The following is a 24869-nucleotide window of genomic DNA, read 5'->3' on the forward strand; positions in this document are numbered from 1 at the left end:
ATTTATTTTCAAACTCAACTGCTTTGTTACAAAAACATTTTCACGTTTGGGGTTTAGTGACTTTAAAAATCAAGTTGGAAGAAAGTCCTTGAAGTGAACTAGGTCTAACATGTATTTTGATTACAAATTACAGTCATGGCTGAGGTTATATCTGAACCTTCACCTATTTATGTTAGACTTGCACCCACATCAAAACTGCTTTCTGCATCTATTCCGCTGATCCTGCTATAACCAAAAAAAAAAAAATATATATATATATGTATATAAAAACTATTCCTCCCACACTAAATAAAACATACCGGCAGGCTCCTGATAATACTGTGTGAATATGATAGTCCTTAGATTGTAAGCTCCATTGGGGCAGGGACTGAGGAATAACCTCTGTAAAGCACTGTGCTATTGTGTTATTGCTATATAAATAAAGGCTAATAAGGAATCTGCATATTTTCATCCATTAACTTCTTGCATTATGACTTTGACGAATATGACCTTCCCTTTGTATATATCCCAGCACCCCTACCAGCCCTCTTCTCAATGAGCCAAACCTATTAAGAAGCTCAGTTTCTCACACTTTGTTCCTTAGCATTTGCAATTCATTTCAGTGAAAGCTTTTTGCCTAAATCTTTAAAAGATTTTCTGTAATCATTGAAGAGGAATCAAGGGTACGTTAAAGCCTACGGGAATATGGTGCATAGTGTTCTCTCACAGTCACTGCCTGTTACAGGTATACAGAATTAGTCATTTATAGCAATGTGCTGTTTATTTTTATACAATGCACATTTTGACCGTATTCCAGTGTAAAATTCTTCAAACTAATCTCTTACATTTGGAAGGTAATTCGGTCTTTAGTCCATGTCATTTTCAAGGGCAAATCCCTGCTGTTCTGCTGCATCTCTGCATATTTTTAGGCCTAATCCATGTGACTTGGCCCTTATTTAGAGGGGGCCTCTTCTTATTGTATCAATCAGTATTTGTATGTTTTTTGTATGTTCCCCTTCTACAGTGCAACACAATATGCTGGAGCTTTATAAATACATTAATTATATAAACGTTCCCATTTCTTGGATAAACCTTTTCAAAGGTTGTTCTATTTCACAAGAAAGGAATTTCAGACCACTGACTTTTTCTCTTGAGACTAATATCACATAAATGTGTACATACTAAGGAAAGTGCCTATAATGTTTTCAGGATTCGAAAATCAGAATTAGGTTACTAATCAAGCCATACACAGTTTGAGGCAAAAGTAATCCCTTTTTTTATAATTTGATATAACTGGGGCTCATTTATCAACACTGGGCAAATTTGCCCATGGGCAGTTACCTATAGAAACCAATCAGTGATTAGCTTTTTAAAGCCAGCTGCAAGTATAACAATGAATGCAGCAATCTGATTGGTTGCCATGGGTCACTGCCCATGGGCAAATTTGCCCAGTGTTGATAAATTACCCCCACTGACTCTATACTGAGTTTGAAAGTGACCATCCATTCGGCATGCTAGTTGCCTGGACTATATCCCACCTCTACAGCAATCAAAGTTATCTTTGTCACTCAAAGGTCCAAACTCATGCTTTGGCTTATGCTTTCTCTTTGCTAATAAAACAGTACCTTGAACTCGATCCTAACTAAGATATACTTAATCCTTATTGAATGAAAAGCAGTCCCATTGGGTTTTTTTTTTTTAATGTTTAAATAATTGTTTAGTAGACTTAAGGTATGGGGATCCAAATTATGAAAAGATCCCTTAAAGGGATACTGTCATGGGAAAAAAAAAAATTCCGAAATGAATCAGTTAATAGTGCTGCTCCAGCAGAATTCTGCACTGAAATCCATTTCTCAAAAGAGCAAACAGATTTTTTTATATTAAATTTTGAAATCTGACATGGGGCTAGACATATTGTCAATTTCCCAGCTGCCCCAAGTCATGTGACTTTAGTGCAAGTTGGAGTGATATCACCCCCCTCCCTCCCTCCCCCCCCCTCAGCAGCCAAACAAAAGAACAATGAGGAGGTAACCAGATAACAGCTCCCTTACACAAAATAACAGCTGCCTGGTAGACCTAGGAACAACACTCAATAGTAAAAACCCATGTCTCACTGAGACGCATTCAGTTACATTGAGAAGGAAAAACAGCAGCCTGCCAGAAAGCATTTCTCTCCTAAAGTGCAGGCACAAGTCACATGACCAGGGGCAGCTGGGAAAATTGACAAAATGTCTAGCCCCATGTCAGATTTCAAAATTGAATATAAAAAAAATCTGTTTGCTCTTTTGAGAAATGGATTTCAGTGCAGAGGTCTGCTGGAGTAGCACTACATGTTTTCCGATGACAGGATCCCTTTGACAATAAAACCCCAGCTCCCGAGTATTCTGGATGTCGGGTCTCATACCTGTATATAAAAAGCCATGCCTATTTAGAGAAATACACATAAACAGGCAGCCGTTACTCAGCCATATTTTGATATCCCCTTGAGCATTTAAAAATAAAATATTTTACATTAATATCTATATGGTGGTTAAAAACATAGAACAGATCAGAACCTGTACGGAGAATGTGCAATAAAGTCTCTGAGCTATAACCAGAAATCAGTTGCAGATCATGTGACGTTCTAAAATAAGGAGCTTAAAGCTAGCATTCTTAAGTGTTGTGCATGTGTTTGTGTGTTTGTGCCGGTAGAAATCTCTCCTGAAGCCTGTACACTCAGTGTAGGGTTAGTGCTCTGTTTATACTCTCTGGGGTTTGTTTTTCCTGTAAAGTACATGCTCTGCTGTAAATGGCAGAACTTCCTCATTCTGTGCAGAGGGAAAGTCACAGATAAGCAAGTTTCTTGTTGATCATCTGGAAGTTTAGTGGGTGTGTCATAGAAACAAAAACCGCGTAAATACAGTGTTTCCAAGTCTTAAGCTGGCCATACACAGGCCGATAAAAGCTGCCAACAGACCGAGACGGCAGCTTATTGGCCCGTGTGTAGGGCCCTCCGACGGGCTTCCCAGATCGAAATCTGGCCGAAAGTCGGCCATATGTTGATTGGGCAGGGTTAAAAATCCCGTGGGATCGCAGCTGCATCTATTCGTTGCCCATATAGGGCCCCTGATTAGATCAGCCCGATATCGCCCACCTCATCAAACAAGTGGATCTCTACGTGTATGGCCACCTTGAGGGCGCACGGGCGTACAGCCCCCTTCTTTCTACCAGCGTTTTTGTTCGGTAGATTCACTTCTATATGCTTTTGTTTGTAACAGTGACAGGGTCAGCCCAAAATGTATGCATTTGTGGGCCGATTATGTATTTTGTAGACAGAGAAGCCTCCTGTATGCCCGTGTTCCCCTCCCCCTTAGCAAGGGACGGGGCTTCTCTTAAAGTTACAGTATAAAGGGCCACACTGGTGTATAAAAGAGTGTGTGTGTCTCATCATTACATAGTTCTCCCTGCACCACAAGGTGGTCATCGGCAACTTGAACTCCATTGCATTTCCCATTAGAGGTATCCTAAAGATCAATGCATACCTAACAACATTTTTGAAATAGAAAGAGGGACAAGAAGATTTGCCGGGTGTATTGTGGTGAAAATCTTTTGACCACTCCTGTTTTTCTGGCAACACCCCCTAATTGCCATGCTCGTTTTACAAAATTTGGCAGGTTATGAAAGTTTGAATATATTTCTGTGGTTTTAATGTTAAAGGAGAATTCCCATTTAAGCTGCTAGTCTCAGTTTCCCCAAGAGATCTGCTTATCTTAAATTGTTACAAAAGTATCCAAGTGCACCTGATGGCTGTTCTGGGCTCTCTGCCAAAAGCCAAGTAAGTTAGAAATGTTGTATCTTTTTCTGGTTGTTCAGTGCATGAAATCAAAGAGAAAGTCAGGACATTTTTTTTGTAACAAGCTGGGACTGCGGGTTATGCTGTCAAAATCGGGACTGTCCAGCTCAAAACAGGACAGCTGGGAGGTATGTCAACGTATTTGTTTTCAGGCCAGCATATACATATATATGTATGTATCTGGTGGAGGTAAAGCTGCCTATGCTTCCCTAAAGCTGCTAGTTTTGTTGTTATTGAATAGATAGGCCTAACGTTGCATTCTGGGAGTTGTAGTCAAGCAACAACTGAAGGACCACAGGATAGATAGTCAAGTTACACAGGACTGTGCATAGCCAGGTATCTGTATACCCCAACAAACACTTCCCTTTAAAACCCGATTTATTTTTGACTTATAAGAAGAAAGACATTAAGAGCCTTCGGAGAGTTGTAAATAAGCGTCTTGGTGCAGGTTTGCTTTGCATGCTGAAGAATCAAACGGGTGAAGATTATTCTATAAACCACTGGGCCTATTAACCCCTATTGAGCAGTGCAATCCACACGTCCTTCCACACCTTATAAAATGAAAATGTAGGAGTGGGTGAGAAGCGCCTACACAGACAGACAGACAGGAAGGAGTTGGTGGGTGATCAATGTACGTTACAGACTAAACCCAGTGTCTGAACATTAATAAACAGCCAGAGATCTCTCTGCTCTCCAAATAGTATAGCATGCAGCTAGGGAGAGCGCCTCGCTCAAGGATGGAAACAGTAGTATCAGATTACAGTTCAAAATATCGCTGGAACACATTAGCTGGCTCTACACTATTAACTTGCCTTATAATTACATAGCTTATTTGTTAAAGAAGGTTTTGTCTTTCTTTCCAATTAACATGGATGTTACTGCTGGGACCGAGCTACCCAGAAACATGTGGTGCTGGGTTAGACGCTGATCATTATAATCAGCTCCTAAAACTTGTTTTTTTTCCCTCTCTAGTCATACCTATTTTTTTTATTCAATGCAAGGAATTGCTGCGGTTTTACAGTCCGAAATTGGACTTCCTGAAGGATTACAATTAGTTCATGTATTCTACATCAAAACAGCTTCAAAGAGGAGCTACCAAACATGTTTTCAAGACCTTTGGCTCACCCCCATATCAGCAGCAAGACTATAATGCTGTCAGCAAAGTTTGTCCTGGCCCTGTAACCCGTAGCAACCCGTCAGCAGTTCGCTTTTACAGGTTTATTGTAGTTACAGTAATTGAGGGAAATATCTGATTGGCTGCTATGGGATAATGTACTGGAGCAAATGTTGCTTCATATACCCCAAAAATGTTGTGAAATTAGGAATGGATTTTTTTCCCGATGTTTTAAAACTGTACCTGCAACACTTTCAACTGGCATAGGTGCCAGACACTGTCTTGCATGTATCAAAGTCAAGCTTAAAATATGGCCAAAGTTGAGCCTAAAAAACATTAGGGATCTTACCAATGACATTAGCAATATTATCCAACATGGACTTCATAAAAAATATCCCTTTTACAAACAGGCAATACACCAATTGACCAATACAGAGAAAGACAACCCCTTAGGTTCACTTTGCCACACAGCTGGGAAAAAAACTTGACAAATCAATACAGATCAATTATCAATACAGATGATCCCAGCACCAATTTTACCAGATGGATGACCCATGAAGATGGGAATACCATCCTCCAGTACCATTCCGCCATTATTTGTGGTACTGGAGGGTGGTATTTACCAGCAATCAAATTAAAAGAGATGTCTTTACAAATCTTAAACCACTAGTATCTCACCTCACTTAAAAGGTACCATATAGGCACGGCCTCCTCAGATAAATGCTTGAAATACCGCAGCCCTAGGGCAGATCTTATGGATCTTCTGGAAACCTCCCACCAGAATTATTGAATTTTTATGCATAATACAGGATCCGTTATCCAGAAAGCTCATAATTAAGGAAAGCCTGTCTCCCATAGACTCCATAATAACCAAATAATCCAAATTTTTACAAACGATTTCCTTTTTATAATAAAACAGTACCTTGTACTTGACCAAACTGAGGTATAATTAATGGTTATTGGAAGCAGAATCAGCTTATTTGGTTTATTTAATGTTTACATGATTTCTAGTAGATTTAAGGTATAAAGATCCAAATTAAGGAAAGATCCGTTATCTGGAAAATGGAGCATTCTGGATAACGGGTCCTATACCTGTACAACAAAAACAATTCTGATCGGTGGTTTCCAGATATTGGGAAACGTTTATCAAGAAATATTGAATATCACAGCAGCTTGGCCCATTTTTCGCAAGTCGTCCCTGAACACATACGTAACACATCCAGAGAAAGATCTGACTGAATGACTGGCAGCAGCAACCAAAAAAGGCTATCTATCACCAATGGCTCTCTCAAATCCCACACCTATAGTCTTGCTACAACACAAACTTCACTACATCTTTCACATGAGTCCGATAGAAACTTTAACAAACTAAGAAAAAATCACTGAAAAATTATTTAAAGGAGTGGTTCACCTTTAAGTTATATTAATGGCTATTTCAATTGGTTTTTATTTTTTTTATAGTTTTTTAGATCAATAACAAACCATTTGGAACAGATGCTGTTATGCCAGAGAGGGCCTTAACAGAAGCATGATTAATAAAAAGTAGCAATAACTATAAATTTGTAGCCTTGCAGAGCATTTGTTTTGTTTTTTTAGATGGGGTCAGTGACCCCCATTTAAAAACTTTAACAAACTAAGAACAAATCGTTAAAAAAGGAGTGGTTCACCTTTAAGTTATGGTACAGAATGGCTAATTCCTACCAACGTTTCAGTTGATTTTCATTTATTTTTTTTATAGTTTTTTAGATTTATAAACCATTTTGTTTTGTTTTTTTAGATGGGGTCAGTGACCCCCATTTAAAAACTTTAACAAACTAAGAACAAATTGTTAAAAAAGGAGTGGTTCACCTTTAAGTTATGGTACAGAATGGCTAATTCCTACCAACGTTTCAGTTGATTTTCATTTATTTTTTTTATAGTTTTTTAGATTTATAAACCATTTTGTTTTTTTTTTTAGATGGGGTCAGTGACCCCCATTTAAAAACTTTAACAAACTAAGAACAACAATTGTTAAAAAAGAAGTGGTTCACCTTTAAGTTATGGTACAGAATGGCTAATTCCTACCAACGTTTCAGTTGGTTTTCATTTATTTTTTTTTTATAGTTTTTTAGATTTCTAAACCATTTGGAACGGATGCTGTGATACCAGAACCTAAAAAACAACCTTGCAAATATAGTTACCTTTCACTGACTATTCTTATTTTCAATCACCATCTGTGATGATCCATGGCACTGCGTGACAAACATCATCCCATCATTTGTCACCTACATTTTACACTTTTCTTTACCATACTTAAATGTATTGTTTGTTTGCATGTAAAACTCAAATATATTATAGAAAAATATGTCCAAAACGGAGACAAGGACCACTGACCCAAAAAATAAAATCCAAACTATCTGAGGCAAATATCCTTCATAATCCCCCTTGTTGAGTTGTCAGCAGCCAACAACTGCTGGTTTTGGAAGATCTCTCTCCACTAGTGATGTGCGGGCCGACCCGATACCCGCAGGTAAGTCGGGTTTGGGTCGACCTCGCAGTGTTCCTCGCGGGTGGCGACCTTCAAATGCCGGAATCCGACTTCCGTTTCCGGTTTTTTAGTCTCGCGTCTGCTCACCCCGCCCCTTTTGTGACATCATTGTGATGTCATCGGCAAGGACAGGTCAGGTCGGCACGGGTCTATAAAAGGACCCCCGGAAGCGGGTGCGGGCTGGTGTGGGTCATAGCAGGGAGGGTTAGGGTCCGGTGCGGGTCAGGGAAACCCTGACCCGCACATCACTACTCTCCACTATCCTGGGCAAATTCCATAAAGGGGTTGTTTACCTTTGAGTTAATTGTTAGTATGATGTAGAGACTGATGTTCTGAGACAATTTGTAAAAGGTTTTCATTTTTTATTCTTTGTGGTTTTTCAGTTATTTCAGCAGCTCTCCAGTTTGCAATGTCAGCTATCTGGCTGCTATGATCCAAATTACCCTAGCAACCATGCATTGATTTGAGTGAGACTGGAATATGAATAGGCGAGGGCCTTAACAGAAGCATGATTAATAAAAAGTAGCAATAACTATAAATTTGTAGCCTTGCAGAGAATTTGTGTGTTTTTTTTAGATGCTGGAAAGAGTCGGAAGAAGAAGCCGCATAATTCAAAAATGTATAAAACAAATTAAAAAAATAATGAAGACCAATTAAAAAGTTGCTTAGAATGAGCCATTCTATAACATACTAAAAGTTAACTCAGAGGTGATTGCCCCTTTAAGCTATTCTGTTCCATATAGAATGGAGAGTATCTTGATGCATATGTGTCTCAGCTATAGGAACGTCTCTGAAGGTTCCTTCCCATGTGGAGTCCATCCCACCATCCTGTCGGCAATCACTTTTGTGGAAACAGCTTCACCTTTACCCTGCAAAATGGTGGGAAGCAGAGGGAGGGGAAGCTGCTGGGTGCAAAGATATTTGTGCGGTGAGAGAACACTTGACAGAGGCAGCAGGTCACTTAAGGATCCGTCTACTAAAAGGATTTTTTTTTTCGGGAGGGGGTTCACAGTCTTCTTTATGTCATTTCTGAATATGGCGTGTGCATATTTTCTTTTTGCTTGCGAAAGACTGAGAGACCTGTGCTGGGCAATGTGCTAATGTTTTTGGAAGCTTTTTCAACATCAGCTGACTGTAACAACGTGACAAACACATATAGAACCTTTTAGCTTCTGTTTTTGTTCAGGCTCCTTTAAAAGGGGGTTTCCACCTTGGAGTTTAACTTTTAGTATGATGTAGAGAGTGACATTCTGAAACAATTTGCTATTGGCTTTCATTTTTTATTATTTGTGGTTTCCTTTTATTCAGCAGCTCTCCAGTTTGCAATTTTCAGAAAAACTATAAAAAATGAAGACCAGTTGAAAAGTTGCTTAGAATTGGCTATTCTACAACAAACTAAAAGTTAACTTCAAGCTGAACCACCTCTTTAAGGCACATTGATTTCATATGGATACTGTCAATGTAAGAAACATGGAGATTGAAACAATACAGCTGCTCAAAGTTTTCTTTTCACTTTAAAAACAAAGGCTGTGTAAAAAACTACGAATCACAATTCCACCTGCCTGCAGAAATAATTCTTCAAATGTGATGTTCAATTACATGAAATTATAGCCAGCCCATAATAGATACAAAATTGTATAATATAAGCCCTTCTATATAGGTGAAAATGAGAGTACTAGTTAAAGGGGCGGTTCACCTTCAAGTTGACTTTTAGTATGTTATAGAATGGCCAATTCTAAGCAATTTTTCAAATGGTCTTCCTTATTTATTTATTATAGTTTTTGAATTATTTGCCTTCTTCTTATGACTCTTTCCAAATTTCAAATGGGGGTCACTGACCCCATCTAAAAAACAAAGCCTGCAAAAAACTACAAATATATTGTTATTGCTACTTTTTATTACTCATCTTTCTATTCATTCCCTCTTCTATCCATATTCCAGTCTCTTATTTAAATTAATGCATAATTGCTAGGGTAATTTGGACCCTAGCAACCAGATTGCTGAAATTGCAAACTAGAGAGCTGCTGAATAACTCAAAAACCACAAATAATAATAAAAAAGAAAACCAATTGCAAATCTTCTCAGAATATAACTCTCTGTATCATATCACTAAAAGTTAACTTAAAGGTGAACCACCCCTTTAAGCTTGTCATTTATGTAGGAAGCCACTTGTCCTCACCCAAGTGCTGAGCTGAATTCTCTGACTTTGGGGGTCAAGAGTCTGATCATATAGGGGCCCATGTCAATATGATGGAAGAGATTTTCCAGCCTTCCCTGTCGATTTCTAATCAGCCATCAGATTTACAAATTGGGAAGACTTGCATTTTGGGGTCAATAAATTGCTCAGGATTAGCTACAGATGGTATTGGCCAATGTTTGGTCTGTTCTACACTCATGACAAATCTGTCAAAATATTTGCATTTTCTATAATGGTCTCATCTAATGAATTATGCCTATAATCTTGAGAAACCCTGCTCTAATTACCCAATGTAAAATGTGTGCCGTATGATTCACCCATCTTGGCTGGTAATGAGCATTTGCCATGACGTGTAGGTAGAAACGCCCATGTTCTGTATTACTAACCACCCACCTATGCCAGGGCTTGCAGCTTAGAACTGCTGTCTTTCAGCTTCTAATTTCACCTTCTTTGCACTAATATAATTATATCTAATAATAGAAAAAATATCTGATATACTTCTCTAAAACTATGAACTTTAGTCATGGCACACAAAATATATGTATGCAGAATTGTATATACCCTATACCCCACTGTCAGTAGATGACAGAAATACCAGGTAAGTCTGTACTTTTTATTCAGCCTACAAGAAAGTGTTATTTTCAGCCATCAGGAGCCTCTGTTGTTTTAAAGGGGAAGGAAAGTAGTTTAGCACTTGCCAAATACTAGGCACCTCCAAGTGAATGAATTTACTTACCTGAAACTCTAGGCCGGTGCTCCTATCAGCAGAAAACTTCACCGGCCCGGGGTTATACCAGCGAGCACCAATGAGCGATCCTCTTCCGGCTTCTTCTTTCTTCGCGCCGCTGCGCATGTGCATTAGAGTGAAAATCCAAACTAAAAAGACGGCTACTTCATTCTACTGCGCATGAGTCTGCCCCAGGAAATTTGAAAAAAGAAGAACCCGGAAGAGGATTCCCGGGCAGTTTTCTGCTGGTAGGAGCACTGGAGTTTCAGGTGAGTAAATACAATCACTTGGGGGTGCCTAACATTTGGCACCCCCAAGTGCTAAACGACTTTCCAACTCCTTTAAAGGGACGGTTCACCTTTAAGTTAACTTTCAGTATGTTATAGAATGGCCAACTTTTCAACTGGCCTTTGCTGTTTTATAGTTTTTTTAATTATTTGCCTTATTCGTTTTTCGACTTTTTCCAGCATTCAAATGGGGGTCACTGACCACATTAAAAAAAAAAAAATCGGTGCGTGGTAGCTATGGTAATTTGGACCATAGCAAACTGATTGCTGAAATTGCAAACTGAAGAGCTGCTGAAAAAAAATCTAAAAACAAAAACACAGATATTAAAAAATGAAAACCAATTGAAAATTGTCTCAGAATCTTTCCCTCTACAAGGTGGACAGTGAGTGAAGGGCAACTACAGGTGATTAACAGGAGGCTTTAACCAAGCTCAGCCTTTCTTAGGTAGGAAAAAAGGTAGGTTTTGATAAAACAGCAGCTATAGGGCTATTGATTAGATGCTCCTTCTTCAATAAATAATGGGGCGCCATGACACAACCAAAGACATCGCTGTATATAAGTGTGCAATTCATACAGTGTGTCATTTTTCATTTATACAACTTCCCCTTCCGCACAATGCAAATGGTTACCCAAATAAACAAAGGCATTTCTTACATCTGTTGCTAATTTTCTGACGCTCTGCACAATTTCGAGAAGCGGAGAATAAAAATAGTGAAAAATGAGATTGCCCCAAGGTAAAAGAAACCAAATGGAGAATCACAGAAGGCAAGGCATTTAGAATATTCTGGTAATAAAAATGTTCTGAAACGTTTGCTTGATTTTTCTAGAAAATTTTAATTCTGTTTGTTTTGGCCAACATTTGCTTCAATAAATGCAATTATGAGCCAAAAGTATATGGACTAGCATGACCAATCAGAAACTGGTTCTCAGCTGGTTCCATTGGGAGCGCTGGCCTCTTTTGGATTCTGTTATGTGCAGACATCAAGCAGCTTTGGTAGAAACTGACATTATCTACTCCGTGTCCTTGGATGTCTATACTATGCAAGCGAAACCTTTAAATTCATGGCTTAAGCAGCATTTGGGGGGGGGGGGGGGTGATCTATTTGGAAAACTCAAACTTGTGCCCTGGGTTATACTCAGGCTTTTTTTAAAAAAAAAATAAAATAAAAAACACTGTATCGTATTAGACCAAACAGATGAATTGCCTGATGGATATCTGGCTGACAATCGTCCTCATGTCTTAACGGGTAGGTTAAAATTTGTATGGTGAGGACCTAATTCCTGCCAACCCAACTATATAACTATGTAACTAGAACTTGCCTCCGCAATCTCCTGTTTTATACGTAGAAAACCGTAATTATGCACTGGATGGGCCAAACTAATGCTTTCTTGAAAAGATTGGTATAGGGGGCCCTCCCGCTGATTAAACTCACTTATGAGACCAGTGGGTCAACTGATAAATTTAAGAGGGTCTAGGGAGCCTGGTGCAAACAAAACTCATGTAACTGTGAACCTTGGACATATTTAGGAAAAAACCCCAACCCCAGGGAATGATATTCTGAGAAAATTTGCAATTCGTTTTCATGTTCTATTGTTTGTGGTTTTTGAGGTTTTTTTTAGCTTTTTTTCTGGCAGCCCTCCAGTTTACAATTTCTAAAATCTGGAAGCTAGGGTCCAAATTACCTAGCAACCATGCATTGATTTGAATAAGAGACTAGAATATGAATAGGGGAGCAGGCCACCAAGGCCCATGCCTGGGACGGCAGGTTTTTAGCATGCTGCCCAATTACAACCACATTGGTTCAGAAACATTGGGGATGACGCAGGAGATACAATGGTTTTTTAGATTTTCTGTGTGCGCCAATACCCATTAATCTAGTCCCTATGTTGAAAATTTGAGCGAATAAAAGGGAGGGGTCAGGGGTGTGAACGACAGCGCACCTAGGGGTTCCCTCTATGTAAATCCTGCCCTGTAGGAGAGGGCCTGAATAGAAAGATGAGTAATAAAAATTAGCAATAACTTAATTTTGTAATGTACTAAAAGTTAATTTAAAGGTGAACCACCCCTTTAGGTCTTATCGCTGCATTAATTTAAAGCACTGTGTAGGTTGTTTAACAGGAATTTCATGATGGCGTTGGTTTGGGTTGTTTATTTGTTTTGGGGGTTAGACTAGCACGTGATGTGTAAAGGAAACCTTGTCTCCTTCAGAATGAAGTTTGCCGTTACTAGTTGAATAGTACAGGTCATAACTTAGCAGTGCATTTGTTCCATGCAAAGCTCTCTGCCTAATACACTGTGCACTCAAGATCATAGATACTGTAGAGTAGGTGTCAGGTTAAGTTAACTACAGCCTGGGCTCATTAAAAATAAATCCCTCGGTTATATATAAATGTGATTGTTTTGTGTTAAAACGCACATTATTAACCACAGGGATGAAAAAACCAGTGGCACAATCAAACTGCCTTTGACCTTCCTTTTTTTCCACCCGACACGTTGAACTCTTAATATTTTATTTCTCTGCAGCCAGTGAAACTCCGTTGACTTCATAACAACATTAGCGTAAAACAATCAAATCGAATTATCAGACGAGTTATGCGAGTGCGTCCATCTTGATAGCGGCACAATGTTGTGCATATTACGCCGTATTTATATTCCGTTTTTCACAGTGGGTGAGGGATGAATGTGGCCGTTAACAGTTTAAACAAAACTGTGTGTGTGTTTATGCGAGCAGCTACAGGTGCACTATTCTTTTGCACAGTGTATGGACATATTAACTAGGGATTCACCGATTCGGTTTGGGATTCAGCCTTCTTAAGCAGGATTCGGATTTGACCAAATCCAAGATCCTGGCCAAACCAAATCCGAATCCAAGAAATCATATGACTTTTCGTCACAAACAAGGAATTCAAAAATCTTGTAACTGTGCAGTTCTCTTTTCCCCTAAATTACATATACAAATTAGGATTCGGTTCGGTATTCAGCCGAATCTTTCACAAAGTATTCAGGATTAGACCCAAGCCTAAAATAGTGGATTTTGTGCATCCCTAATATGGACTTTGCAGGACTAGTGTTTGCAGAGACACCAAGCCAGTAGTTTTGTATGTAGGGTATGTTTTGATCATGCCCAGTCCCTATCTGGCTGAGCAATGTCTTCTTTATTAAAGGGTGAATATTATTCCATTGATCATTTGGGACATCGACCAGACCCGCTAATCCACCATTACTTCAGTCCCCAATCCTAACCTTTTTCCTCTGAGGATTCTTACTGCAGGTATGGGATCTTCTATCCAGAATTCTCCGGACCTGAGGTTTTCCGAATAACGGATCTTTCTGTAATTTGGATCTTCATACTTTGTCTACTAAAAAATTGTTTAAAAGTACTGTTTTATTATTACAGAGAAAAGGGAAATTATTTTTTAAAATTTGAATTATTTGGATAGAATTGAGTCTATGGGAGGAGGCCTTCCCATAATTTGGAGCTATCTGGCTAACGGATTTTCGGATAACTGATCCAATACCTGTACAAGAGACTGAATTCAAATCAGTGGTGGTTTCCTATTTAGTCCGTTTGCTATGCTGCATTCATTGAATGTGTATATAATGCACACACATATATGTGCCTCTATGCTCCTCTTTACACTGGAATTATCACCAATGAAACATTAAAAAACTCCTATACAAGTGTATATATATTGAATGTAAGTTCTTGTACAGGTATGGGATCTGTTATCCGGAAACATGGTATCCAGAAAGCTCTGAATTATGAAATGCCCGTCTCCCATAGACTCCATTTTATCCAAATAATTGAATTTTAATGATTTCCTTTTTTCTCTATAATAATAAAACAGTACCTTGTTCTTGACCCAAACAAAGATACAATCATTATTGGAGGCAAAACCAGCCTATTTGGTTTATTTAATGGTTCCATGATTTTTTAGTAGACTTAAAGGACCAGTAACATCAATTTTTTAAAAAAATAAATAAAATTCGTTAGTATACAACGAAAAAAAACCCACAAAGACAAATTAAACTTTGAAGTCTTTATTAAAAAATAACTTACCAAAACTCTGCTTGTGCTCCTCTTCAGAAAAGGCGATCCATCATGCGTGGCTCGATTTCTCCTCCCTGCCTTCCTTATAAAAGATAGCCAGGGAGGAGAAATCAAGTGCCGCACGATAGATCGTCGCCTTTTCTGAAGAGAAGTGCAAGCGGAGTTTCGGTAAGTTATTTCTTAATAAACACTTAGCGATTTCAAAGTTTCATTTGTCTGATTTTTTTTGATATATACTAACGAATTTTTTTTTTAAAAAAAAATTTGATGTTACTGGTCCTTTAAGGAATGAAGATCCAAATTATGGAAAGATCCGTTATCTGGAAAACTACAGGTCCCCAGCATTCTGGATAACAGGTCCCATACCTGTACCTTTTGTGCAAGTCTATATTAGATGTGTTTTAGTAAAAGTGTGTGTTTTTCCAGTGCTTGAGAGTAGGAGGGCTTTACACATCCATAAGAGCAAAATGTTCTTGGAAAATAACAATTTTAAGAGTTTTCCAGAAAAAGGGAAAAACGACCTATTTACCCATATGTGGTTATGAATAGCCTCTTGTGCCGTAGCCTGGAACAACACTACACACAGAGTTCTCTCAAGAAAAAAGTTTGAACAAAAGGGAGAATAAATGTGCAGAATACAGAATGGTGTCACACAGCAGCTATGTGTACAGCTGCTCGGCTAGTGCCGTTGAAGTAAGATGCCAAAAATACACCGGTTGTGTGTGGAGCAACGAATTTGCCTTCTAAAATCTTGAGTCTGCCCAAAGTGGGTGAATATCCAAATCACTCTGAATTTCACCTTTCTGCGTGTTTGGAGGGATAGGGGAACTGCTTATGAATACTCCCATTGTCATAAAGGATCTGTGATGTTTGTGTAATAGGTTTCGTTTATTTGGATTGCTTGTTATAAATCTTCCCAATCTCATCAACTGATCAACATTTGTTTTTTATTTTGCACAGTGATCACATACAGGGTTTAGAAGGACATTCAGCAGCATTTATAGCAATGCCTAGGATTGTACGGGCAATTAAATCTGCAGTTAGTCAACTTGACTTGTGCAGTGGCAAATTGCACGCCATTTAATTGTGACGCTAGACGTATGTCTGCATTGCATTCTGTATGAGTAGGCATTTATTTATATTTCATTTTATATATTTATTTTAATTTAATATTTTAATTACATTTTATTTTATTTATATATAATATTTAATTTTATATATTTATATTTTGTATGAGTAGGCATTTATTTATTGCATTCTGTAAGAGTAGGCATTTATTTATATGTATTTATATTTCATTTTATATATATTTTAATTTAATATTTTAATAATTAATATTTTAATTACATTTTATTTATATATAATATTTAATTTTATATATTTATATTCTGTATGAGTAGGCATTTATGTATTGCATTCTATATGAGTAGGCATTTATTTATAGGCAAAATCTGCCATACTGCTTGCCTTCTAGCAATTATCATCTCTTCATAGTCTACGATTGTACAGGTTTGGGACCTGTTATCCAGAATGCTCGGGACCTGGGGTTTTCCAGATAAGGGATCTTTCTGTAATTTGGATAGTCATACCTTAAAGGAGTGATTCACCTTTAAGTTAACTTTTAGTATGTTTTAGAATGACCAATTCTAAGCAACTTTTCAGTTGGTCTTCATTATTTATTTTTTATAGTTTTTTAATTATTTGCTGTTTTTTTAAAAAAAAAAAAAACAACTTTTTGGCTTCCAAATGGGACCCATCTAACAAAAACTGATACTCCGTAAGGCTACAGATTTATTATTGCTACTTTTCATTACTTATCTTTCTGTTCAGACCATCTCCTATCCATATTCCAGCCTATTGTTAAAATCAATGCATGGCTGCTAGGCTAATTTGGACCCTAGCAACTAATTGCTGAAATTGCAATCTGGAGAGCTGCTTAAATACAAAGCTAAATTACTCAAAAACCACAAATACTAAAAAATAAATGCCAATTGCAAATTATCTCCGAATATCACTCTCTTCATCATACTATAAGTTATCTCAAAGGTGAAACAACCCCTTTAAAGGAGAAGGAAAGGTTAAAACTAAGTAAGCCTTATCAGAAAGGTCCATCTAAATATACCAGTAAACCCTCAAAGTAGTGCTGCTCTGAGTCCCCTGTCAAAAGAAACACTGCATTTCTTTCCTTCTATTGTGTACTCATGGGCTTCTGTATCAGACTTCCTGCCTTCAGCTTAAACCTCATTGCCCTGGGCAAGAGCATGCTCAGTTTGTTCCTCTCCCCCACCCCCCTCCCTTCTCTACTGTAATCTGAGCCCAGAGTAGGGAGAGACTCAGGCAGGAAGTGATGTCACACCACATTAATTCTGCAGCTGCCATCCTAAACAAACAGAGAGTTTCTAGAGCTTTTTACTCAGGTATGGTAAAACATTCTACAGAATAAATATAGCATTCTAGCTTGCACTATTGCAGCTAATCTATTGGCAATACAATGCCTCAGTAGCTTTCCTTCTCCTTTAAGTCGACTAGAAAATCTTAAATAAACCCAATAGGCTGTTTCTGCCTCCAATAATGATTAATTATATCTTCCCTTGGATCAAGAACAAGCTACTGTTTTATTATTACAGAGAAAAAGGAAATTATTTAAAATTTGGATAAAATTAAATCTACGGGAGACATCCTTTCTGTAATTCGGAGCTTTCTGGATAATGGTTTTCTGGATAACGGATTCCATACCTGTGCTATGCATTTATGACCATTTGGGTTGCTGTTGTTATGTACATTGACAATGCTGTGTGTGTGTGTTATCTACTGTTAGAGTTGCCACCATTTTTGGATAAAAATACCGACCTTCCAACATATGTTGTTTTGTTGAATATTGGAATGAGATTGGTAATATACTGGCCAGGTGGGAACCCTATTTACAGTGATTCAATTAAATCTTTTTTTAATTTGACCTCCTCCACTATTCTTACCAATATAAATATTTTCCAGGTTCCAGGGTTGTACTGCAAGAGGAGACTTTCGCACAGAGGATCCCCGCATCTTGCCTGGCTCGTTCTCTGTTATACAGAGAGTTAGAATCCCATGACTGGAAGTAAGAAGATAGGCACACGTATGTACCAGGAAATATGCTCCTATAAACTGTATATAAACTTGACATGTTTAATTTCTGGGGCAGGGTTATTAAAGTTATGGGGAGGCAAAAGTCTTTCATTGCACATATCTTTGATCAATGGAAAAAAAAAAACTGGTCGGGAAAAAAAATGGCAAAGGTTAGATTTTTTTTTTTTTTAATTTAAATTGTCGGGAAATGTTCCCGTTTTTATAATTTTTTCCTAGTTTAATTTTGCAGAGTAGCAGCACTTTTCCATAGATGTGCATTGTGATCAGTTTCCCACAATGTGGATAACGTTTTTTTCACCGTATTCAAATGATTTGTAGCAGAACTTTTTTCTCTGGCTGATAAAATACAATCCAAGGCTGGTGACGGTATTACAGATTTACCTGCTATGTATTTGCCGGTAAGGGTGTGGCAGATTTGGGGAGATTAGTTGCCCCAGCGACAAATCTCATCTTCTTCGGGGCGACAATCTTCCCGAACTGCCTTCCCCCTGCCCTCCACCAGCTAAAATGAAAATCGCCTGGGTGAAGGCAAACACGGCGCTTAGTTTTTCGAAGACGCCCGCAGTTTCCACTTGGGGCGACTTCAGAAAATGAAGCACCCCGTGTGCCATCCCCCAGGCGATTTTTATTTTAGCCGACAGAGGGCAGGGGGAAGGCAGTTTGGGGAGATTGTTGCCCCGAAGAAGAGGAGATTTGTCCCTGGGGCGACTAATCTCCCCGAATCTGCTCGTGCAGACTGACCCTAAATGTGTAATTACCTGTAGTTCTACCCCGATTCCCGCTCCCAGGTTATCCCAGTTTTCTCCTGCTTCCCTCTTCCCAGGCTAGTACGGTGGGTGAAATACCAATACCACTTAAAGGAACGGTAACACCAAAAAATGCAAGAGTTTGAAAGGCATGACAATATAATGTACTGATGCCCTGCACTGGTAAAACTGGTGTGTTTGCTTCAGAAACACAACTATAGTTTATTCAAACAAGCTGCTGTGTAGCCATGGGGGCAGCCATTGTAGCACAAGACACTTGGTCGATAACAGATAAGTTCTGAAGAATCCCTTTGTATACTACAGGGCTTATCTGTTATCTGCTGCATATCCTGTGCCTTTTCAGTTTGAAAGGCTGCCCCCATGGATACACATCAGCTTGTTTATATAAACTACAGTAGAATTTCTGAATAAAAAACACCAGTTTTTCCCATGCAGAGCAACAGAACATTATATTTTAATTACTTTAATACACTTGGATTTTTTTTGGTGTTACTGTTCCTTTGAAAGGGTCTGGGTGATGACGCATGGGAGGGATGTTGGACCGTTATGTAAAAGGAGTGGAGCTATGACATCAATGTTGTGCATTGGTTATAGGGGAAGAGCAAGATTGGCAGGGAATTGGGGGGGGGGGCTGGAACTAGTAGAGATTTCATTGCTGTTAAATTTGTAATATCGACCACATTCTTTACTGGTTCAGTATTTTACCATCTAGGCCGGAGAAATACCGGCCAGGTGGCGACTATGCTCCTGGCCCAACAACCCAGACGTCTGCTGTATTGGGCCTGTTGTATCCCACGCCCCCCTTTTTTGCATTATAACTCTGCCACACAGACCTTCTCCCCTTGCCAGAATTTACCTCTAAAAAGGTGCCCCCATAGCTGTCCCATAGGATAGAATGATTTTTATCTGATCAAAGCTAAAGATTCCTTTGTGGAGGAAAAATAAAGTGGGGGAAATGCTTTATTATGTTATCCAGGTTGGCGAAATGTTGTCCTCAGTTTCAGATTGTTGGGGAAAAGCTTTATTAATGAGAAATATAGGATATTTTTTTAGACAGTCTGAATTGTTTCACTGGTGATAAAATGCAAAAAGAAATCTCTGCTTCTAATCCCATTAAAACAATCTTTGATTATCGATTATAATATAAAAGCAGCGCCATTTTATAAAACTGGTGAGGGGGGGCACACACACACAGAGAAGGAATATTCTGCACTTACATTGAAACAAATGAATGAGACATAAGGAAATAATTTGCTTGTTTCATTTTACATAGAAACCCGGACATGGATGAAAGATGACTGGAGAGTTCAGCGATATTTATAGTAACTAATAGTAGACACACCTATGGAATCATTTATTTTGCACACACCCCGATCCTTCCTGTGTCCTGTCGGGACAAAGGCAAACACAGATTTATGGAGCTCTTTTTCATTGCCCTTGTACATAATTGTCATAAAAGAAAGCGGCCAGCTTAGTGCCGGGCATTGGCACCCGAGGACTCCACCATGTACTTTACCACGTGCTGCCAGGACCGCCTTCAGAAATCACAGGGACCCATACGACTAAATTTCCTGGGCCCACTGCAAGCCCCACCTACAGGTCCGCCCTCCCCACCCCACAGGTCCGCCCCCCACCACACAGTAAAAAAACAAAAAATATTGGTGGCTAGGGTTCCCACATGTTAATAAAAAATAAAAAGATATTGGTGGTCAGGGCCCCCCATAAAAAAACATTTGTGGCCAGGGCCTCTCCCATTAAAAAATATTGGTGGCTAGGACCCCCACATGAGAAAAAAAATTGGTGGCCAAAATTGGTGGCCAGGGTCCCCCCCCCCCCACATTATAAGAAAATTGGTGGCCAGGGCCCCTTAAACGTCCATGCCTTCCCGAAGTCAGAAGTTCTCAGAAAGATGGGGGGCCCGGCTAATCAAGTAAGTGTGGCAGGGCCCCCCTTACCCTCGGGGCCCCCTACAACTCTCCCCCTGTCCCCCCCTGATGGCTGCCCTGCGTGCTGCTATTCCATTATTTGTCACATTCTCTCTTCAATTACACAAGTAGGGTTTTTAGTAAACAAAGGATCAACGTGATTTCTAGAGGTAGCTATGCTTTACAGAAAAAAAACTCATGGATCATAGCCTATTTAATAACTATATAAAATATAACTAGGGATGCAACGAATCCATGAATCGGTTCGGGATTCTCCCCTTTTTCAGCAGGATTTTTTGGCCAAATCCTTGTGCCTGGCTAAACGGAACAGGAAGGGAAATCACCCGACTTTTCATCACGAAACAAGGAAGTAAAAAAAAAATTCCCACTTTTTCCTTTCCCGTCTCTGATTTGCATATGTAAATTCTGATTCCCCAGGCTCAAGGATTCGGCCAAATGTTTCACAAGGGATTTGCTTGAATCCCAAATAGTGGATTCAGTGCATCCCTAATTATGACTGAGCCTTCTACATTCTAGAGATGCACCAAACTCAGGATTCGGCCTTTTTCAGCAGGATTTGGCCGAATCCTTCTGCCCGGCCGAACCAAATCCTGATTTGCATATGCAAATTAGGGACAGGAAGGGAAATCACCCGACTTTTCATCACAAAACAAGGAAGTCAAAACATTTTCCACACTTTTTCCTTTCCCGCCTCTGATTTGCTTATGCAAATTCAGATTCGTCAGGCTCAAAGATTCAGCCAAATCTTTTACAAAGGATTTGCCTGAATCTCAAATAGTGAATTTGGTACATCCCTTATTATAACGAAGCCTTGTACATTCTAGGGATGCACTGAATCCAGGATTCTGCATTTTTCTGCAGGATTTGGATTCGGACCGGCCGAACCGAATCTGAATTCTAATTTGCATATGCAAATTAGGGGCGGGGAGGGAAATCGTGTGACTTTTTGTCACAAGACAAGGAAGTAAAAAATGTTTTCTCCTTCCCACCCATAATTTGCATATGCATATGATATTCGACCCGAATCTTTCATGAAGGATTCGGGGGTGCGGCCAAATACAAAATAGTGGATTCAGTGCATCCCTAGTACATTCCTTGCCCCTCACCCTCCATTAGTGGTATGGTCTGCTTCCCTAGTATTTGTACCCATCAGTTGCTGTGGTATCAGAGTTGTTTTCTTTTGCTTGTCAGGCTTAGTTTAGTGAGACCTTGTATGGTGCAACTTAAAAATCAGAGACCAGAGCAGAGACCTTTATATAATGTACATGGGTGAGTGTATATTACAGTATGATAGGGGCAGGGTTGTTTGCCATATGATCAAGGGGAACTTTAGTGAAGATAAAAACTTTACACTGAAATGGGAAACATTATAAATATTATTTGTCCCCTCTCAGTATCTGTCTTTCTTCAGTCAGGAGTTGGAGTCAGATTTTGATTGAAATCTTAGCTAAATATAGTTTTGATAAGTCAAGTTTGACTGGTGGACAATGTTAATGTCCTGTATTTGGTACCATTTCTACTGTGGTTCAGCTGGAAGCAGAGAATGACTAGAATGATGCACAAGTCTGTTTGGTAGATGAGAGCAGACGCAGAGCCTGTGTGCAGGGAGAGGGAGCTAGGCCCCTTGCCATACTGCAGAGGTCAAATGTTTTGTGAATGTGAGACAGCAGAGCCATTGTGGAAACATTACTCCACCCATGTTTTAGCTTTCGTTTGTGAGCTGGCACACTCGCACATGTTGTGTTATTCTCTCTCGAGCAAGCACTTCTCACTGTGAGGAACTTCAGCTGGAAGGGATGAAAGGAAAGACAACAGAGAGGCTTCTTCACAGGACTGAGATTCATTTTGTGAAAGAGCAGATAAGGGGAAGCAAACCCAAGTCCTCTCTGCACCTCTGGCCAAAATACTAAAGTTGTTTGTCCTGAATAATATTCACCCACTCCTTTTTGAAACTTTGAAGTTCCTCTTTTTGACTTTGTGAGGGAAATTTTATTTTATGCAGTAGAATTGTCAATTCTGTAGTAGTACCTTCCACCAGAAAAACTTAACCCGCTGTCTACTGAGACCATAGCTTAGCTGGTTAAATAGGTCAGCCTTTACTCTTCTATAGACTCTTTGGGGGATTAGTGCTATTAAAAGGCCAACAAGGCCAGGTTTAGAGGTGACCCTCCTTGTGGCTGTATAACAAAGACTTTACCTTAGCTTTGAGTAGCATATCAGGGCAAGACAAGGCACTCATAACAGATGCCATAGCCATATAACTCATACATGTATTTTTGGCTTTTCACTGTCAGACAAACACTTTTAATGGGCCAACACAGCTGCCTGGTTATATTGTGCAGTGAGCTTTTATCGACCCAATTGCTGTGTACTAACCAGACATTTCTGAACCACAGCTTCAACTTTTCCCTAGTATAGTCGAACCTTGAGCTATTGGGCTGGTCGGGGCTGTTAGGGCTTCTGTGTACCTGAAATTCCAGGGCCTATTTTGAATCTCAGTCCAGACCTGTTTAAGCTCCCAAAAATGTATGCTGTGCATGCAAGTACCTTAAACATTTGACTTTTTGCATACATTTGCCACTGTTTTGGTCACCCTCCGTACCAAGCATTGCAGCCCTGGAATCTATCTGTCAGTTCACACTAGTATTGCACCGAATTCAGGATTCAGTTTGGGATTTGGCCTTTTTCAGCAGGGTTCGGATTCGGGCGATTCCTTCATGCCCGGCCGAACCAAATCCTAATTTGCATATGCAAATTATGGGCGGGAGGGGAAATAGCATGATTGTGACAAAACAAGGAAGTAAAAAATGTTTTCCTCTTCCCACCCCTAATTTACATATGCGAATTAGGATTCGGTTCGGTATTCGGCCAAATCTTTTGCGAAGGATTGAGTAGTTCGGCCAAATCTAAAATAGAAGATTCGGTGCATCCCTAGTTTACACACAGACCAGATTTCAAAAAGAAAATGCGCGTACGCACTAACAGCCAGATTTTTATGCCATCGAACTAGGGATGCACTGAATCCACTATTTTGGATTTGGCTGAACCCCCGAATCCTTCACGGAAGATTCGGCCGAATACCAAATCTGAACCCTAATTTGCATATGCAAATTAGGGGTAGGGAGGGGAAAACATTTTTTACTTGTTTTGTAACAAAAAGTCACGCGATTTCCCTCCCTGTCCCTAATTTGCATATGCAAATTAGGATTCGGATTCCGTTCGGTCAGGCAGAAGGATTCGAACCAATCTGAATCCTGATGAAAAAGGCAGAATCCAGAACCGAATCCTGGATTCCGTACATCCCTACATCGAACAAAACTCATTATCTGCCATAAGCATTATTATTAAATTGGTGTTTTTCCCCCCACCAGCTAATAAAGCACGTGATTTACTCTCATGCAGTAATGTGCTCTCTTGACTACCCACCACTCTTTTCAAAAATATTCATAATTGAAGACACACACACACACGTATTGTACCTCAAACAGATGGACTTTTAGTTCCTACTTGTTCTCCTGTGTATTACAGGTAGGTGTAGTCTTGTGTTGCTAAAGCAGCTGATGTGATGCACCCAAGTGCCCATCAGTATTGTTAGATAAGACTGATGGCTGCTGCCTTGCTATTATTGTCTGTCAGTAAGGGCCCAGTGCTGTGCTCTGCTGCTCTCCCATGCGTGGGCTATTGACTAGGAGAGGTTAAGTGCACTGAGTGAAGCACAATCCATAACGTACATCTCCGCAGTTCTGTGTCTGACATAGAGCTAAATCAGCAGAATATTTTTACGTCCTGTTACACGGAGCCACAAAATATCTACAAAGCGGCTTTATAAACTAGATTCTGTATGTAGTGATGCAAATCTTGTCCAGACCAAAAGAGTGTGGTTGCCAGTAAAATAATTTACTCATTAAATATCAAAATACATATAATTTGGAGCTTTGGGATAGATATAGCAAGAGCACATTTTATTATCCGTATTCTAGTGACAATGCTTCAGTTCCATTCGTCACATATCAAGGGCACAGATACAATGTTGCCTTGAAAAGGGTCATATATATCATACATATGTGTGTTAGACTTAATCATGCTAAGGCATTACTAGTAGTTGTTTTATTTGTGTCTAAGCCATTTATAGCTTACTATATTATATTTATGCTCACAGGCCTGCTGTATTACATTTATGTACATAATTGTCGGTGGAGCATATGCACTTGTATATACAGCATTTGACCTGCTTTATGTCTGTCCCGCGTATCACTCTGCACGAGTAAAGTCAAGAACCATGTAGTGGACACACACTATATTTACCTTTTAGAT

General features: G+C 39.3%; 1 protein-coding gene across 1 annotated transcript in view; it reads left to right on the forward strand.

Annotated features, from left to right (window-relative positions):
• sertad2.L (SERTA domain containing 2 L homeolog) overlaps positions 1 to 24869 on the forward strand; it is a 68550-nt gene that overhangs the window by 34469 nt on the left and 9212 nt on the right. Inside the window, exon 2 of the mRNA XM_018262819.2 lies at positions 17711 to 17831. The gene's annotated coding sequence lies outside the window, so the exon portion shown is untranslated. The remainder of the gene's footprint in view (positions 1 to 17710; positions 17832 to 24869) is intronic.

The sequence above is a fragment of the Xenopus laevis genome, chromosome 5L, assembly GCF_017654675.1.
Source record: "Xenopus laevis strain J_2021 chromosome 5L, Xenopus_laevis_v10.1, whole genome shotgun sequence".
In the NCBI taxonomy this organism is placed as follows: domain Eukaryota; kingdom Metazoa; phylum Chordata; class Amphibia; order Anura; family Pipidae; genus Xenopus; species Xenopus laevis.